The 19,247-nt window shown below is 37.4% G+C and overlaps 1 protein-coding gene and 1 non-coding gene across 3 annotated transcripts in view; both read right to left on the bottom strand.

The window, feature by feature from the left end:
- The window catches only part of ZNF609 (zinc finger protein 609), a 403,867-nt gene that overhangs the window by 255,174 nt on the left and 129,446 nt on the right, over window positions 1–19,247 (bottom strand). The window lies entirely within an intron of this gene.
- Window positions 15,000–15,190, bottom strand: LOC143656679 (U2 spliceosomal RNA). Its single transcript, XR_013162583.1, has one exon. It is a non-coding gene; the product is annotated as a U2 spliceosomal RNA (small nuclear RNA).

The raw sequence follows: 19,247 nt of genomic DNA, 5'->3' as shown, positions 1-19,247 counted from the left end.
GAAAGGTTTATAAAAAGATACAGGTTATAAAAAGATATTTCATGCAAACAACAACCAGAAAAGAGCAGGGGTAGCTATACTAATAGCCAATATATTAGACTTCAAATGTAAAATAACGAAAAGAAACAAGGGTAAGATCTATTAATAAAAGTAACAATTCATCAAGAACATGCAACAATCATAAATATTTATGCAATGAGCTGGAGAGGCCTAATATAAATGAAGCACACAGACAACACTGAAGAGAGAAGTAGACACCTCTACAATAATAGTTGGAGACTTCAATTTCCCACTCTCATCAATGGATAGAACATATATAGAGAAGATCAATAAAGAAAAAGAAATTTACAGAACATTACAACCCACAACAGAAGGATGCACATTTTTCTCAAGTACTCATGGATCATTCACCAGGATAGATCACATGATGGATCACAAAGCAGGTCTCAATAAATTTAAGAAGACTGAAATTATATGAAACATTTTCTCAGGTAATACCAGAGTGAAGTTAGAAATTAATAACAGGTAGAAGGCCAGAAAATAAACAAATATATGGAGGCTAAACAATACAATCTTAAATAAATGAAAATGAAAGGACAACATATCAAAACTTATAGGAGGCAGTGAAGGTGGTACTGAGAGGGAAATTTATTGCCCAAAATGTCTATAATAAAAAAGAAGATCCAAAATTAAGGAATTAACAGTTCACCTAGAGGAGCTAAAGACAGAACAGCAAACTGACCTGAAAGAAAACAGAAGGAAAGAAATAATTTAGCAGAAATAAATGAAACTGAGAACATGAAAACAATAGAGAGAATCAACAAGATGAGAAGTTGGCTCTTTGAGAAAATCAATAAAATTGATAGACCCTTAGCTAGGCTGAGAAAAAAAAAAAGAGAGAAAGAGGATGCAAATAAATAAAATTAGAAATGGGAGAGGTAATATAACTATAGACCCAACAGAAATAAAGGAGATACGGAGAGGATACTATCAGTAACTATGCTAATAAACCAACAATGTAGACAAAATGGACAAATTCCTAGAAAAGCATGAACAACCAACACTGACTCAAGAAGAAGTAGGCAACCTCAACAAATCAATCACAATAGATTGAATCAGTCATCAAGAAGCTCCCCCCAAAAAGACCAGGACACAATGGATTCACATGTGAATACTATCAAGCATTCAAGAAAGAAATTATCATAGAAAATTCCACAACTCTTATGAAAGACTTAAAATTACAGATCCAAGAAGTGCAGTGTACCCCAAAGAGAACAGAACCAAACAGACGTACTCCAAGACACTTACTAATCAGAATGTTAGAGGTCAAAGACAAAGAGAGAATCTTGAAAGCAGCAAGAGAAAAGCAATGAATCACATACAAGGGAAGCCCAATAAGAGTATGCATAGATTTCTCAGCAGAAACCATGGAGGTAAGAAGACAGTGGGATGATATATTTCAATTACTAAAAGAGAAAAACTGTCAACCAAGAATTCTACATCCAGGAAAACTCTCCTTCAAAAATGAGGGAGAAATTAAAACATTTTCAGACAAAAATCACTGAGAGAATTTGTGACCAAGAGACTAGTTCTGCAAGAAATACCAAAGAGAGCACTACAGACAGATATGAAAAGACAGAAGAGAGAGGTGAGGAGAAGAGTGTAGAAAGGAAGACAATGAGTAAAGGTAAAAAGAAGGAAAATTAGATATGACATATAAAATCCAAAAGGCAAAATGGTAGAAGAAAGTACTGCCTGTACAGTACTAACAATAAATGTTATTGGATTAAACTCCCCAGTGAAAGGACATAGACTGGCAGAATGGATGAACAAACAGGACCCATCTATATGCTGTCGACAGGAAACACATCTTAGACCCAAGGATAAACATAGGTTGAAAGTGAAAGGTTGCGAAAAGATATTTCATGCAAATAATAATCAGAAAAGAGCAGGAGTAGCTATACAATATTCAACAAATTAGAATTCAAATGTAAAACAGTGAAAAGAGACAAAGAAGGATACTATGTATTAATAAAAGGAATAATTCATCAAGAAGACATAAAAATCATAATTATTTATGCTCTGAATCAGAATGCTCCAAAATACATGTGGAAAACACTAAAAACACTGAAAAGAGAAATAGACACATCTACCATAATAGTTGGGGACTTCAGTTCACTACTCTCATCAATGGACAAAACATCTAGACAGAGGATCAATAAGGAAACAGAGAATTTGAATAATATAATAAATGAGCTACATGTAACAAACATTTATAGAACATTACACCCCACAACAAAAGGATACACCTTTTTCTCAAATGCTCATGGATCATTCTCAAGGATAGACCATATGCTGGGTCACAAAGCAAACTCAATAAATTTAAAAAGATGGAAATCGTATAAAATACTTTCTCAGATCATAAAGGAATGAAGTTTGAAATCAGTAATAGGCAGAGTGCCAGAAAATTCACAAATGTGTGGAGGCTCAACAACACTCTTAAACAACCAGTGGGTCAAGGAAGAAATTACAAGAGAAATCAGGAAATATCTCAAGGCAAATGAAAATGAAAACACAACATATCAAAATTTATGGGATGCAGTAAAGGCAGGGTAAAGAGGGAAATTTATTGCCCCAAATGCCTATATCAAAATAGAAGAAAGGGTAAAAATTGAGGAATTAACTGTCCACATGGAAGAAGTAGAGAAAGAACAGCAAATTAACCCCAAAGCAAGCAAAAGGAAAGAAATAACGAAGATCAGAGCAGAAATAAATGAAATTGAGAACACGAAAACAATTGAGAAAATCAATAAAACCAGAAGCTGGTTCTATGAGAAAATCAATAAGATTGATGGACCCTTAGCAAGATTGGCAAAAAGAAGGAGAGAGAGGATGCAAATAAATAAGATCAGAAATAGAAGAGGAGACATAAACACTCGGAACCCACAGAAATAAAGGAAGTAATGACAGGATATTATGTAACAATTTATGTTAATAAATACAACACTATAGATGAAATGGACAACTTCCTAGAAAGGCATGAACAACTAACTTTGACTTGAGAGGAAATAGACGACTTCAACAAACCAAGTAAAAAAACCCTGACTCAGTCATTAAGAAGCTCCCCCAAAAGAAAAGTCCAGGACAAGATGGCTACACATGTGAATTCTACCAAACATTCCAGAAAGAATTAGTACCAAATCTGCTCAAACTCCTCAAAAAAAAAACTGAAGAGAAGGGAAAGTTACCTAACTCATCCTACGTAGCCAACATCACCCTCATACCAAAGCCAGACAAAGATATTACAAAAAAAAGAAAACTACAGAACAATCTCTCTAATGAATATAGATGCAAAAATCCTCAACAAAATTCTAACAAATCAAATCCAGCAACACATTAAAAGACTTATACACCATGACCAAGAAGGATTCATCCCAGGTATGCAAGGATGACTCAACATAAGGAAATCAATTAATGTGATACACCATATCAACAAATTAAACCAGAAAAACCATATGACAATTTCGATTGATGCAGAAAAGGCATTTGACAAAATTCAACATCCTTTCCTGTTGAAAACACTCCAAAGGATAGGAATACAAGGGAACTTCCTTAAAATGATAAAGGGAATATATGAAAAACCCACAGCTAATATCATCCTCAATGGGGAAAAACTGAAAACTTTCCCCTAAGATCAGGAACAAGACAAGGATGTCCACTATCACCACTGTTATTCAACATTGTGTTGGAAGTTCAAGCCAGAGCAATTAGACAAGAAAAAGAAAAAAGGCATCTAAATTGGAAAGGAAGAAGTAAAATATTCACTGTTTGCAGATATTATGATATTATATGTCGAAAACCTTGAAAAATCCACAGCAAAACGGCTAGAGCTAATAAATGAGTGCAGCACAGTGGCAGGTTACAAGATCAACATTCAAAAATCTGTAGTGTTTCTATACACTATTAATGAACAATCTGAGGGGGAACCGAGAAAACATTCCATTTACAATTGCAACCAAAAGAATAAAATATTTAGGAATAAATTTAACTTAAGAGACAAAAGACCTATGCAAAGTAAACAACAAGAAATTGTTAAAAGAAATCACAGAAGACCTAAATAGATGGAAGGGCATACCGTGTTCATGGATTAGAAGACTAAATATAGTTAACGTCAATTCTACCTAAATTGATTTACAGATGCAATGCAATACTAATTAAAATTCCCAAAGCTTACTTTTCAAAAATAGAAGAACCAATAAGCAAATTTATCTGGAAGGGCAGGGTGCCCCAAATAGCTAAAAGTATCCTGAGGAAAAAAAATGAAGTTGGAGGTCTCATGCTACCTGACTTTAAGGCATGTTATGAAGCTACTGTGGTCAAAACTGCGTGGTACTTGAGAAAGATAGATATATTGAGCAATGGAATCGAATAGAGTCTTCAGATATAGACCCTCTCATCTATGGACATTTGATCTTTGATAAGGCAGACAAGCCAACTCACCTGGGACAGAACAGTCTCTTCAATAAATGGTGCCTAGAGAACAGGATATCCACATGCAAAAGAATGAAAGAGGACCCATATCTTACACCCCATACAAAAGTTAACTCAAAATGGATCAAAGACCTAAACATTAGATCTAAGACCATAAAACTGTTAGACAAAAATGTAGAGAAATATCTTATAAATCTTATACCTGGAGGCAGTTTCATAAACCTTACAACCAAAGCAAGAGCACTGAAGAAAGAAATAAATAAATGGGAACGCCTCAAAATTAAATACTTTTGCACATCAAAGAACTTCATTAAGAAAGTTAAAAGACAGCCTACACAATGGGAGACAATCTTTGGAAACGACATATCAGATAAAGGTCTAGTATCCAGATTTATAAAGAGATTGTTCAACTCAACAACAAAAAGACAGCCAATCCAATTACAAAATGGGAAAAAGACTTGAACAGACACTTCTCAGAAGAGGAAATACAAATGGCCAAAAGGCACAGGAAAAGATGCTCAATGTCCCTGGCCATTAGAGAAATGCAAATCAAAACCACAATGAGATATCATCTCACACCCACCAGAATGGCCATTATCAATAAAACAGAAAATGACAAGTGCTGGAGAGGATGCGGAGAAGAGGCACACTTATCCATGTTGGTGGGAATGTGAAATGGTACAACTGCTGTGGAAGGCAGTTTGGTGATTCCTCAAAAAACTAAATAGAGAACTGCCATATGACCTGGCAATACCATTGCTAGGTATCTATTCAAAGGACTTGAAGGCAAGGACACAAACGGACATTTGCACACCAATGTTTATAGCAGCATTATTTACAATTGCAAAGACATGAAAACAGCCAAAATGTCCATCAACAGATGAGTGGCTAAACAAACTGTGGTATATACATACAATGGAATATTATGCAGTTGTGAGACAGAATAAACTTATCAAGTATGTAACAACATGGATGGACCTTAAGGACATTATGCTCAGTGAGATTAGCCAAAAACAAAAGGACAAATACTATATGGTCTCACTGATATGAACTGACATTAGTGAGTAAACTTGGAATATTTCATTGGTAACAATGACCATCAGGAGATAGAAATAGGGTAAGATATCGGGTAATTGGAGCTGAAGGGATACAGATTGTACAACAGGGCTGAATATAAAAACTCAGAAGTGGACAGACCAATATTACCTAACTGTAATAAAATTATGTTAAAACATTGAATGAAGCTGAATGTGAGAGAGATAGAGGGAGGAGGGCTGGGGGAATAAATGAAATCACAAGGAAAGATGGATGATAAAGATTGAGATGGTGTGATGTAGGAATGCCTGGAGTGTATAATGATAGTAACTAAATGTACAAATCTTAAAAGTGTTTTTGCATGAGGAAGAACAGGGGAGTGTCATTACTGCAGAGTGCTGAAAATAGATTGTAATTAATATTTGAAAATTTCAGCTAATGTGTGAGACTAAGGTAAAAAATGCTTATTTGGTGCAAAATTTATATTTTGACTGGTGCATTTCCTAATATAACTTATGTAGATAGCTCAGTTGAACTCCATAAGTACATGGAACCTTGGGTAGGACATGAGATTTTATTGGTTTGTCCAGAGTGATTTGATCAGTGAGTGGAAAAGTATTTGTAAGGTCCCCTTCAGAGGGGTGATGAGAACGGGGGAAAATTCAACCTCCCCAAGTTGAATTCTTGATATTCTCACAAGCAGTATGGACAACCAAAGCTATAGGCTGAGCCCCCAGTCTTGGGGTTTGCTCATATGAAACTCAACCCCACAAAGGATAGGTCAAGCCTACTTAAAATTAGGCCTAAGAGTCACCCCCAAGAGAGCCCTTTGTTGCTCAGATGTGGCCTCTCTCTCCAGCCAACACAACAAGCAAACTCACCACCCTCCCCCCTGTCTACGTGGGACATGACTCCCAGGGGTGTGGACCTTCCTGGCAGTGTGGGACAGAAATCCTAGAATGAGCTGAGACTCAGCATCAAAGGATTGAGAAAACCTTCTCAACCAAAAGAGGGAAGAGCAAAATGAGACAAAATAGAGTGTCAATGGCTGAGAGATTCCAAACAGAGTTGAGAGGTTATCCTGGAGGTTATTCTTATGCATTAGATATCACCTTGTTAGTCAAGATGTAATGGAGAGGTTGGAGGGAACTGCCTGAAAATGCAGAGCTGTGTTCCAGTAGCCGTGTTTCTTGAAGATGATTGAATAATGATATAGCTTTCACAATGTGACTGTGTGATTGTGAAAACCTTGTGTTTGATGCTCCTTTTATCTACCTTGTCAACAGACGAACAGAATATATGCAATAAAAACAAATAACAGGGGGAACAACGTTAAAATAAATTTAGTTTGAAATGCCAGTGATCAGTGAAAGGGAGGGGTAAGGAGTATGGTATGTAAAATTTTTTTTTCTATTTTTGTTATATTTTTCTGTTGTCTTTTTATTTCTTTTTCTGAATTGATGCAAATGTTCTGAGAAATGATCATGATGATGAATATGCAACTATGTGATGATATTGTGAATTACTGATTATATATGTAGAATGGAATGATCAACATAGGAATGTTTGCATTTATTTGGTGCTTCTTTGTATTTAAAAAAATAAAAATAAAAAAATAAATAAAAGAGTACAGGTTTATCAGGAGATATAAAGAAGGCAGAGACCGGGCATTTTGGTGCTGAAGGAGTACAGAATGTGGACCAGGACTGATTGTAAAGATTTAGAAATGGATAGCACAATACTATCTGATGGTAGCACAATATTGTAAGTACAGTAAGTGAAGCAGAGTGTGAGTGTGATTGATGGGTGAGGGGTGGAGGCATATATGGCAGCAGAAGGAAAGACAGACCATAAGGATTGGAACAATATAACTAGTGATGGCTACAATGGACAATGATGATGATTAAATGTGCAAATACAGGAATGTTTTTGCATGAGGGGGAACAAATGAATGCAACATTGCAAGGTGTTGAAAATACGGTGGTACACAGGGGGAAAATACAATCAATGCAAAGTAGAGTCTATAATTAATAGTAATTTTGTGGTATGCCTCCACTGAATGTAACAAAGACAATATGCCAAAGTAACAAATGTCATTAAGTGGGGGATATGGAAGAGGGGTAAGAGATTCTTTGCAGAAGAAATGGAAATGTTCTCATACAGATTCTGCTGGTGAAAGCATGGCTATGTGAGTATACAAGGAACAACTAATTTCATACTTAGGTTGGATCATATGATGTGTGAATAAAAGTGTTTAAAAATGAACAGAAAGGGCGGGCCGCGGTGGCTCAGCGGGCAAAGTGCTTGCCTGCTATGCCGGAGGACCTCGGTTCGATTCCCGGCCCCAGCCCATGTAACAAAAACGGAGAAACAGAATACAATAAAACAAGAAAATGTTTAAAAATGTTTCCCTTTCTTCCTTCCTTCCTTCCTTCTCTCTGTCTTTCCTTAAAAAAAAAAAAAAAAAAAAAAAAAAAAAAAAAAAAATGAACAGAAAGATACAAGTGCTGAAGAAAATGTGGGGAGAGAGAGAGAGAGAGAGAGAGAGAGAGAGACCGACCTCCCTGTTGGTAGGGCAGTGGAGTGGTGTAGGAAGCTGTGTGGTGGCTCTACAGGAGGACAGAGGTAGGGTTGCCATATAATCCCGCAACCCTTAGTTACAACTAAATGAATGAACCTTGAGGACACTATGTATGCTGAGTGAAATAAGCCAGAAATGAAAAGAGAAATATTATAATGCATCGCTCACATGGACTAATTATAATGGGCAGACTCGAGAGCATAGGCTATCAGGTGCAAGATTTATGGTAAAGGTTCCTAGACTGCAAATGCTATCACAGGTCACATCTATTCCTGTTGAGATGCTGAGCTCTTTGCGTAAAACATGGTCATTCCTTGGAACTTGGGGAATCAGTGTGACACCTGAGACTCAGAGCTATAGCTTCTGCAGGTATGAAAGTCAGCATTACCCTATATAAGCGGTAAAAAAAAAAACCTGAAAAAGACATGAGGCTTCTATTAGAGATATGAATGAAGCTGATCTGGACAGGATTAGAGTAAATCAGACAAAACGGTAAAAAATGATATTAACTGTATTTTAAAACTTCACCTTTTGAGTGAGACCAATGGAAGATATATTTATTTGGTGTAGAATTTATATTTTCTGAAGCACGCTATCTAATTTAACTTGTATGGTCAGCTTATTCAAACATCATAATTTCATGAAACATTGAATAAAATGTGAGAACTTGTTGGTTTGTACAGGTTGATGTGATGCCCAGATACATCCCAGAGTAATCTGGGCAGGAGATTAAAAAGGGTAACAGTAAGCTTCCCCAACTGGGGAAGACCTGATATTCATTCTCACAGGCATTGGTGACTAGCAGTTTGATGGGAAAGACTCTTGATCTTGGGGCTTAACATTATAAAACTTATTCCTGCAAAGGAGAAGCTAAGCCTACTTTGGAGTATGCCTAAGAGACACCTCCAGAAAACCTCTTTTGTTGCTCAGATGTGGCCTCTCTTTCTAAGTCAATTTGGCAGGTGAACTTAATGTCCTTCCCCTTATGTGGGACATGACTCTCAGGGGTGTAAATCCCTGACAATGGGGGACATGACCCCCAGTGATGAGTCTGGCCCTGACATCATGGAATTCAGAAAGACTTGATCGAAAGTGGGATGAGAAATGAAAAAAAAGTATCAGTGGCTGAGAGATTGCAAATAGAGTCAAGAGGTGATTTTGAAGGTTATTCTTATGCACTATAGAGATATCACCTTTCAGCTTTGGAGGTAACAGACAAGCTACAGGGAAATGTTGAACTGTAATCTAATAGCCTTGATTCCTGAAGATGACTGAATAACTGTAGAGCTTTTAAGGTGTGACCATATGACTATGAAAACCTTGTGACTGACACTATCATTATCTAGTATATTGATACATGAGCAAGAAAAATGAAAGAGAGCCAAAACATAAATAAATAATAGGGGGTGAATGGCATGGAATGTTTTGGGTGTTCTTTTATTTTTAATTTTATTCTTATTTTTATATATTTTTGGAGCAATGAAAATGTTCAAGAATCTATTGTGATGAAGGATGCACAGCTCTATGATGATATTGTGAAACCTGTGATTGTAAAATTTGGATATGTGGAATATGAATATACAATGTATCTCAATAAAATTTCATTAAAAATGTTAGTCAAGAAAGGGAATCTGACCTTCAGAATAATTTTATCAGGATAGTAAGAGGCCCAGGTACCAGTAAAAGATTACAAGACACACTATGAAACAAGGAAGTTATGGCCAAGTAAAAGGAACAGATTTAAAACTCAGAGCATCTGAGTTTTATAAACAGGAAATAAATGGATCATATTTTTTAATTCATTCCATCAGTCTGCATCTTTTAATTGGGGATTTTAATCTATTAACATTCAAAGCTATTACTATAGACAGCTCTTGATCCAATCATCTTATTTTTTGGATTTTATTTGTCCTATCCATTTTTTTTCTCTCTTTTTATCCTTTAATTTACCCTTACACAAACTCTTCAATTCTGTACCCTTCTCCTGATTGCTCTCTCCTGCTTTTTTTGCCCAGTCAAGAGAACTCAGTTTAGTATTTCTTGCAGGGCATAAAAACTACTCAATAATCAGAGAATGGAAGCTTTCTCCCTAAGATCAGGATAAAACAAGGATGCCCACTGTCACCACTGTTATTCAACACTGTGCTAGAAGTTCTAGCTAGAGCAATTATCTAAGAAAAAGAAATAAAAGGCACCCAAAGTGGAAAGGAAAAAGTAAAACTCACTAACTGTAAATGACATGATCCTGTATTTCTAAAAACCTAGTACAAAGCTATTTGAGCTAACAAACGAATTCAGGAAAGTGGCATGAAACAAGATTAACACGCAAAAATCAGTAGTGTTGCCTGAAAATGTGGAGCTGTGCTCTGATGGACATGTTTCTTGAAGATAATTGTATGATGATATGGCTGTCACACTGTGACTATGTGGTTGTGAGAGCCTTGTGTCTGATGCTCCTTTTGTTTACCTTATCAATGGACAAGTAAAATAAATGGATTAAAAATTAATAAATAATAGGGGGAACAAATGTTAAAATAAATTTAGTAGATTGAAATGCTGGTGATCAGTGAAGGGGAGGGGTAAGGGGTATGGTATGTATGAAGTTTTTTCTGTCTTCTTTTTATTGTTTTTTCTGAATTGATGCAGATGTTCTAGGAAATGATCATGATGATAAATATACAACTGTGTGATGATAGTGTGAGTTATTGATTATATAACAAGAACAGAATGATCATTTGATAAGAATGTTTGTGTTTGTATGGTTATATATCATAAACAAAAAATAAATTATTTTAAAAAAAGAAAGGGAGGAGTAAGGGGTATGGTATGTATGAATTTTTTTCTGTTGTCTTTTCACTTCTTTTTCTGAATTGATGCAAATGTTCTAAGAAATGATCGTGATGATGAATATGCAACTATGTGATGATATTGTGAATTATTGATTATATATGTAGAATGGAATGAGCATATGTTAAGAATGTTTGTGTTTCTTTGTCATATTTAAAAAATTCTTTTATTAAATTAAAAAATTAAAAAAAAATCAGCAGTGTTTCTATATACTGGTAATGACCAAATCAAATAAGCAATTAGATAAAACTTTCATTCACAATAGCAACGAAAAGAACCAAGTCTATAGGAATAAACTTAACTGAGGTTGTAAAGGACCTGTACACAGAAAACTTCAAAACACTGCTAAAAGAAATTTAAAAAGACCTAAATAGATGGAAGAACATTCCATGTTCATGTTTCAGAAGCCTAAATGTTGTTAAGATGTCAATTCTACCTCAACTGATCTAAAGATTTAATGCAATACAATCAAAATTCCAACTATCTACATCGCAGACTTGGACAATTTAGTTATCAAATTTAGTTTCAAGGAAATGGGGCCTCAAATAGCAAAAAGCATCCTAAAAAAGAATGAAGTGGGAAGACTTAACAATTTCTGACTTTAAGGTACACTGTTTTATAATGAACAAACCAGCACGGTATTGGCACAAAGAAAGTTTAATCTTCATCATATTGACCAAAGAAATAGAACTGAGAGTTCAGATAGAGACTCTTACATTTATGGCAATTGATTTTTTTTTTTTTTAAACACAAGGGCAGGCGCTGGCAATCAAACCCAGGTCTCCGGCATGGCAGGCGAGAACTCTGCCACTGAGCCACTGTTGCCCGCCAGGTCAACTGATTCTTCACAAGACCTCCTGTTCCACTGAAATGAGACAGAATAGTCTCTTTAATAAATGGTGCTGGGAGAACTGGATATCCATAACCAAAGAAATGAAAGAGGACCCTACCTTACACCCTATACAAAAATTAACTCAAAGTGGATCAAAGTCGTAAATGGATCAAAGTCGTAAATGCAACAGCCAGTACCATAAACCTCCTAAAAGAAAATATAGGGAAATATCTTTAAGACCAAGTGATAGGAGGCAGCTTCTTACACCCAAAGCATAAGCAAGTAAAGATACAAAAGATAAATAGGAACTTCCTAAATGTTGAATACTTCAGTGCTTCAAAGAATTTTGTCAAAAAGGTGAAGAGGAAGCCCTCCAGACATTATGGTTATAAAAGACAACAGATGAAATTACAATTATACTGGAGACACAGGATTGCAGATTTGAAGAGGCAGAGGAGAAGATCAGTGAACTAGAAGAGACACAGCAACTGAATTCAAACAGATCAAAGAAGAGACTGATAAAAGTATGGACAATTTTGAGCAGGATCTGAGGGAAAATACTGACAAACTAAAGTGTAAAAACCTAAGTGTGCTGGTTTGAAACTCTTATGTACCCCAGAAATGCCATGTTAATTTAATCCTGATCTAATCTTGTGGGGACAGCTATACTGTTGGGTGGGACCATTAGATTGGATTGATTCCATGGAGATATGACTCATCCAACTGTGGGTGGAATCCTTTCCAATATTATTTCCATGGAAATGTGAACCTGCCCATTCAAGGTTGATCTTAATTAGTTTACTGGAGCCAATAAAAAAGCCACCACAGAGCAGACATCTAGTAAGCAGCTTTGGAGCTGGTTACAAAGCTGACATAGGAAGCCACTGGAATCAGAAGATGAAAACAGCGCAATCCAGGAGAAAAGGAGATGTCAACAGTGTGCCTACCCAGCTGACAGAGAAATCCCGGATGTGATCAGGTTTTCTTGGGTCAAATAGCTTCTTCTTGATGTCTTACTTAGGACATTTTCACAGCCTTAGCACTATAAATTTGTATTGTCATAAATCCCCTTTGTAAAAGCCAATCCATTTCTAGTATATTGCATTCTGGCAGCTTTAGAAAACCAAAACAATAATCATCATGGGTATTCCAAATGGAGATGAGAGGTGAAAATGCCCAGAAAGAATATGTGAGGAAATAACGGCTAAAAATTATCCAAACCCTATAAAAAACATGAAAATGCAAATACAAGAATCCCAGTGTACACCAAACACAATAAATTGTTAAAGAGACGCACTCGAAGAAACAAAAAAATCAGAATGTCAACTTTCAAAGACAGTGAATTCTGAAAGCAGCAAAAGAAGTTTTTTCATCAAAAGCCATGGAGGGGAGAAGATAGTGGTATGATATACTTAAGGTACTGAAAGAGAAAAACTGAATAAAGAATTCTTTATCTGGTAACACTGTCCCTCAAAATTGAGGGACAGCTTAATATATTCACAAACAGAAACTAAGAGAGTTTGTTAAAAGGAAATAGAAAATATAAGAAATAGAAAAGGGAGTTCTATGGGCTGAAAAGAAAGGACAGGGAGAGAGGCTTGGAGAAGAGTGTAGAGATAAGGATTACCAGTAAGGAAAGGATTCATGTATAGCTAAAAATATCTTTAAAAAGAAGAAAAAACTTGAGGACTCACACTTACTGACCTTAAAACTTATTACAAAGCTACAGTGGCCAAAATGTCATAGTACTGACAGAAGAACAGATAAGTACACCAATGGAATCAAATTAAGGGTTCAAAAACAGACCCTCATGTTCCCAGAAACCTCAGGTATTTACATGACACATGAGACTCAGAGCTCTGAAGCTACAAAGTCAGCAGTACCCCATTCTAGAAGAGATATGAATGAAGTTCATCTGGATAGGACTAAGGTATATCAGAATACAGGGTAAAGGATGATATCGCTCATAATGTAAAACTATAAATTCTCTGTGAAACTGAACGCAAAGAAGTATATTGGGTGCAAAACTTATATTTGTAGTAGTGCACTTCCTAACTGAACTTGTATGGTTAAAATTAGTGGACCATCATAAGCACATGGAAACTTGAATAGGACATGAGACTTTGTTGGTTTGTTCCAGGTGAGTTAATGCCCTGATATATCCCAGAGTAATTTGGGCAGAGAATAAAAATTATTTGCAAAGTCCCCTTGGGGGAATGGGGAGAAAGGTGGAAATATTCAATTCCCCATTTGGAGAATTTCTGACATTCTCTCAAGCAGTGGGACAACAAAATCAACAAGATGAGCCGATGATCTTGGGGTTCACCCTTATGAAACTTATTTCTGCAAAGGATAAGCTAACCCTACTTAAAATTATGCCTAAGAGACACAGCTAGGGAACTAATTTTGTTGCTTAGATGTGGCCTCTCTGAATTCACTGCCTCCCTGCTATGTGAGACATGACTTCCAAGTGTGTAAATCTCCCTGGCAGCATGGGACAGAAAACCTGGGATGACCTGGGACCCGGCATCAAGGGACTGAGAAAGCCTTCTTGACAAAAAAGGGGATGAGAGAAATCCGAGAAAATAAACTTTCAGTGGCTAAGAGATTTCAAATAGAGTTGAGAAGCTATTCTTATGCATTATATAGATATCACCTTTTAGTTTATAGTGTATTGGAGTGGCTGGAGTGAAGCACCTGAAATTGATGAGCTGTGTTCCAGTAGCCTTGATTCTTGAAGATGACTGTATAAAGATATAAAGACTACAATGGGACTGTGTGATTGTGAAAACTTTGTGTCTGATGCTCCTTTTATCCAGGATATGCACAGATGAGTTGTAAAAAAAAAAGGATAAAAAAGTAAATAAATAATGGGGGGCAAGGGGAAAAATAATTTGGGTAGATGGAAATACTAGTGGTCAATGAGAAGGAGGGGTAAGGAGGATGGTATGTATGAGCTTTTTCTTTCATCTTTTTATTTCTTTTTCCGAAGTGTTGCAAATGTTCTAAAATATGATAGTGGTGATGAATGTACAATGTGATGATACTGTGAGCCATTGTTTGTATACTATGTCTGAAATTTATGTTTGTGAGGATTTCTCAATAAAAATATTTTTAAAAAACTTAAACAAACAAATAAAGAAAAAAAGTAGATCTTCATATCTATGGCCAACTGATTTTTTTTTTTTTTAAATACACTTATTGCTTCCCTGAGGGGGGTGCACCATTCCTGGAAGTACTGCAATACCAGGTCGATGCATGGAGTGGATGGAGCAAGCTCCTACTCCATCTCACAGTTTCAAAAATCCACTTAATATATTGTCCTCAGAAAATGGATGTATCAGATACTAAACTGATAAGAACAGATGCTACACTTGATCTTAGCCAAATGGCCAAGAAACAATGGCCAACTGATTGTTGACAAGGCTGCCAAGTCCTCACAATTTAGAAAAGATTGTATCTTCTACATATGGTGCTGAAAGAACTGGATGTCCATATGCAAAAGAATGAACGAGGACCTCTATCTCACACCACATCCAAAAAGTAACTCAAAATGGGTCAAAAACTTACATATAAGAACCAAGGCAAGACTGTGGACCAGGATGGCACCTTAGCGAGGTGTGGGATTTAGTTCGCCCTCCAGAGCATCTAATAAATAGCCAGGAATAGTACAGAACAACTGCTGGGGCCATGTCAATAACCCGACACACAGCATACACCAGTCTAGACCAGCTGGACGGGCTGTGAGCCCACTCAAAAACCTTAGTTCCTCAATCCATGGCAGCTGCTGCCCCTCCCCCACAGGCTGCTTCCCAGAGGGGAAAGGAAAGAGAATTAACCAACAACAGGGGCTGGGCGCAACCAAACTACAATTGTGGAATTAATTAACAAATTCTACAACTAAAAATAGGCCCGCAGCTCAGCTGAACTTTGAGTGGAAGCAGAGGTCCCTGGTTTTTGCCCCAGTGCAGAGGGGGCAGGGCTGATGGAAAAAAGAAAAAAAAGAAAACAGACGTATTTTTGGATCTGAAAAGATCTGGGCCATGAAGGAAAGGAGGGGGCACACAGGACCTGGCAATACACAGAGCAACATACCAACTTAAGCTCTTGATTGGCAAACCCGAGGAATGGGGGTCCTACTCTGAAAAGGATTCTTCCCTTTCATTCTGGTGGCTGTGTTTCTATGGCTTCACTACTCTCTGGATAAAGTTGCAAGGCTTCTCAGGCTCCACTGCCCCAGGAATAGGCAGAATTAAGCTTGTGCCAAACCCAAAAGAAGGATGGGGCCCAGCTCAGGTAGAATACCAACCTCAAGGAATTTAGAGTCCAGGGTCTGTAAAAGTGAAGCTATTAAAACCAGACTACAATCTCTCTTCTGTCTCCACCACACCCCTAGCAGGGAGAGTATGCTGAAGTAAAAGGTACCACATCACCTTATGCTGGTGGGACCTGGAGGTAGACAAGTGCCACATACCAGGGAGGATAGGAAAAACAGAAAGCCCAGAGACTTCATAGGAAACCCTTTCAATCTGGTGGCTCTCACCATCAGGGAAAACTGATACAGGTGACTCTTTCCTCCTGAGAGGAGGGCAGTTTGGTCTGGGAAAAGCTAGCTGGGGTCTATAATAACTAATTCGACCCTCCTAAGGGGGGAAAAACGCACCATACAGGCAGGGCAAGAAATAATAAAACAAGAACTGAAAAATTCTGATCTGTTAAACAAAACCTAAGCTAGAGTTCCAGAATAAGCTGAACTGAATATCAAAGAACACATAGACAACAAAGTCACTCAGCAAGAAAATCCTAGGTACAAGAAGTGAAAACAATTTCCAGAATCAATTAAATTAAGGTAATTAAATGCTTAGACAACAAGCAAAAAATAATGAACCCTACTAGGAAAACTGAAGAAATGGCCCAGTCAAAGGAACAAACCAACAATACAAATGAGAATTGAAACAATTAATTCAGAATGTTTGAAGAGACATGGAAAACCTCATCAAAAATCAAATCAGGACTTCCGGTTCAAAATGGCGGCTTAACAACGTGCGCATTTTAGTCTGTCCTCCAGAACAATTACTAAATAACCAGAAACAGTACAGAACAGCTCCCGGGGCCATGATAGTGACCGGACACATGGTGTACCCCAGTCTGGACCACCTGGACCAGCTGCGAGCACCCCCCAGAACCATGAGTTCCCAAAGCTGCTGCGGCCAGCGACCCTCCCCAACAGGCCGCTTCCCGAGAGGAAAGGAAAGGACTTTACCAGAAGCAGGGACTGGGCACAATCAAACCAATTGTGGAACTAATTAACAAATTCTGACTACTAAAAATAGGCCCCCAGCTTAGGTGAAACTGATCAAAGTGGAGGTTGCTCATCTTTGCCCCCGTGCCAAGGGGGCAGGACTGACAGAAAAAGGGGGGGAAAAAAAAAAAGAAGGAACCAGAGGTTTTTGTGGCTGTGTATCTACAAAGGCTTAACTGCCTCTGGATACAGCAGCAGGACTTCTCAGGCTGCAACGGCCCCAGGCATAGGCAGAAGTGAGCTCTTTTGGGGGCTTATCTGGAGTTTGTGCCTTCCCCAGGGGAGGGGTGAAGCCCCATCCAGGTGGAATCCCTCCATCAAGGAATTCAGACACCAGGGCTTGGTAATTTGAAGCCATTAAAACCAGCCTACAACCTCTCCTCTGTCTCCAACACGCCCCCAGCAGGGAGAGTATGCCAAAGTTAAAGGTACCACTCCATCTTATGCTGGTGGGACCTGCAGTCAGACAAGCACCACATACTGGGCAGGATAAGAAAAACAGAGTCCAGAGACTTCACAGGAAAGTCTTTCAACCTGCTGGGTCTCATCCTCAGGGAAAACCGACGCAGGTGACTCTTTCCTCCTGATAGGAGGCCAGTTTGTTCTGGGAAAATCTGGCTGGGGTCTATAATATCTAAGTAGACCCTCCTAAGTGTGTGTGTGGGGGAAAAGCACCAAACAAGCAGGGCAAGAAACAAAAAAACAAGAACTGAAAAATTCTCCTCTGTTAAACAAAACTTAAGCTAAAGGTCCACATAAAGCTGAACAGAATGTCAAAGAACAGATAGACAACAAATTCATCCAGCAAGAAAACCCTAGATAAAAGAAGTGAAAGCAATCTCCAGAATAAACTAATTAAGGTAATTAAATGCCTAGATGTCAGCAAAAAATAACAAAATCACATTAGGAAAATTGAAGATATGGCCCAGTCAAAGGAACAAACCAACAATTCAAATGAGATACAGGAGCTGAAACAATTAGTTCAGAATATACAGACATGGAAAACCTCATCAAAAATCAAATCAATGAATTGAGGGAGGATATAAAGAAGGCAAGGAAAGAACAAAAAGAAGAAACTGAAAGTCTGAAAAAACAAATCACAGAACTGATGGGAATGAAAGACAGTAGAAGAGATGAAAAAAAACAATGGAAACCTACAATGGTAGAGTTCGAGAGACAGAACATAGGATTTCTGAACTGGAGGATGAAACATCTGAAAACTGACAAGAAACAGAAACTATAGGAAAAAAAATGGAAAAATATGAGCAGGGACTCTGGGAATTGAAAGACAATATGAAGCGCACGAATATACACGTTGTGGGTGTCCCAGAAGGAGAAGAGAAGGGAAAAGGAGGAGAAAAACTAATGGAGGAAATTATCACTGAAAATTTCCCAACTCTTATGAAAGACTTAAAATTACAGATCCAAGAAGTGCAACATACCCCAAAGAGAATACATCCAAATAGACGTTCTCCAAGACACTTACTAGTCAGAATGTCAGAGGTCAAAGAGAAAGAGAGGATCTTGAAAGCAGCAAGAGAAAAGCAATCCATCACATACAAGGAAAGCCCAATAAGACTATGCGCAGATCTCTCAGCAGAAACCATGGAGGCGAGAAGACAGTGGGATAATATATTTAAATTATTAAAAGAGAAAAACTGTCAACCAAGAATTGTATATTCAGCAAAATTGTCCTTCAAAAATGAGGGAGAAATTAAAACATTTTCAGACAAAAAATCACTGAAAGAATTTGTGACCAAGAGACCAGCTCTGCAAGAAATACTAAAGGGAACACTAGAGACAGATACGAAGACAGAAGAGAGAGGTGTGGAGAAGAGTGTAGAAAGGAAGACTATGAGTAAAGGTAGAAAGAAGGAAAATTAGATATGACATATAAAATCCAGAAGGCAAAATAGTAGAAGAAAGTACTACCCATGCAGTAATAACACTGAATGTTAATGGATTAAACTCTCCAATCAAAAGACATAGTCTGGCAGAATGGATTAAAAAAACAGGACCCAACTATATGCTGTCTCTACTCAAAGGACACGAGGCCAAGGACACAAATGGAAATTTACACACCAATGTTTATAGCAGCATTATTAACAATTACCAAGAGATGGAGACAGCCAAAATGTCCATCAACAGACAGTTGGCTA

The sequence above is a fragment of the Tamandua tetradactyla genome, chromosome 14 (genome assembly GCF_023851605.1).
Source record: "Tamandua tetradactyla isolate mTamTet1 chromosome 14, mTamTet1.pri, whole genome shotgun sequence".
Classification (NCBI taxonomy): Eukaryota; Metazoa; Chordata; class Mammalia; order Pilosa; family Myrmecophagidae; genus Tamandua; species Tamandua tetradactyla.
The sequence above is the reverse complement of the archived record's forward strand: the minus strand, read 5'-3'. Positions and strand labels throughout refer to the sequence as shown.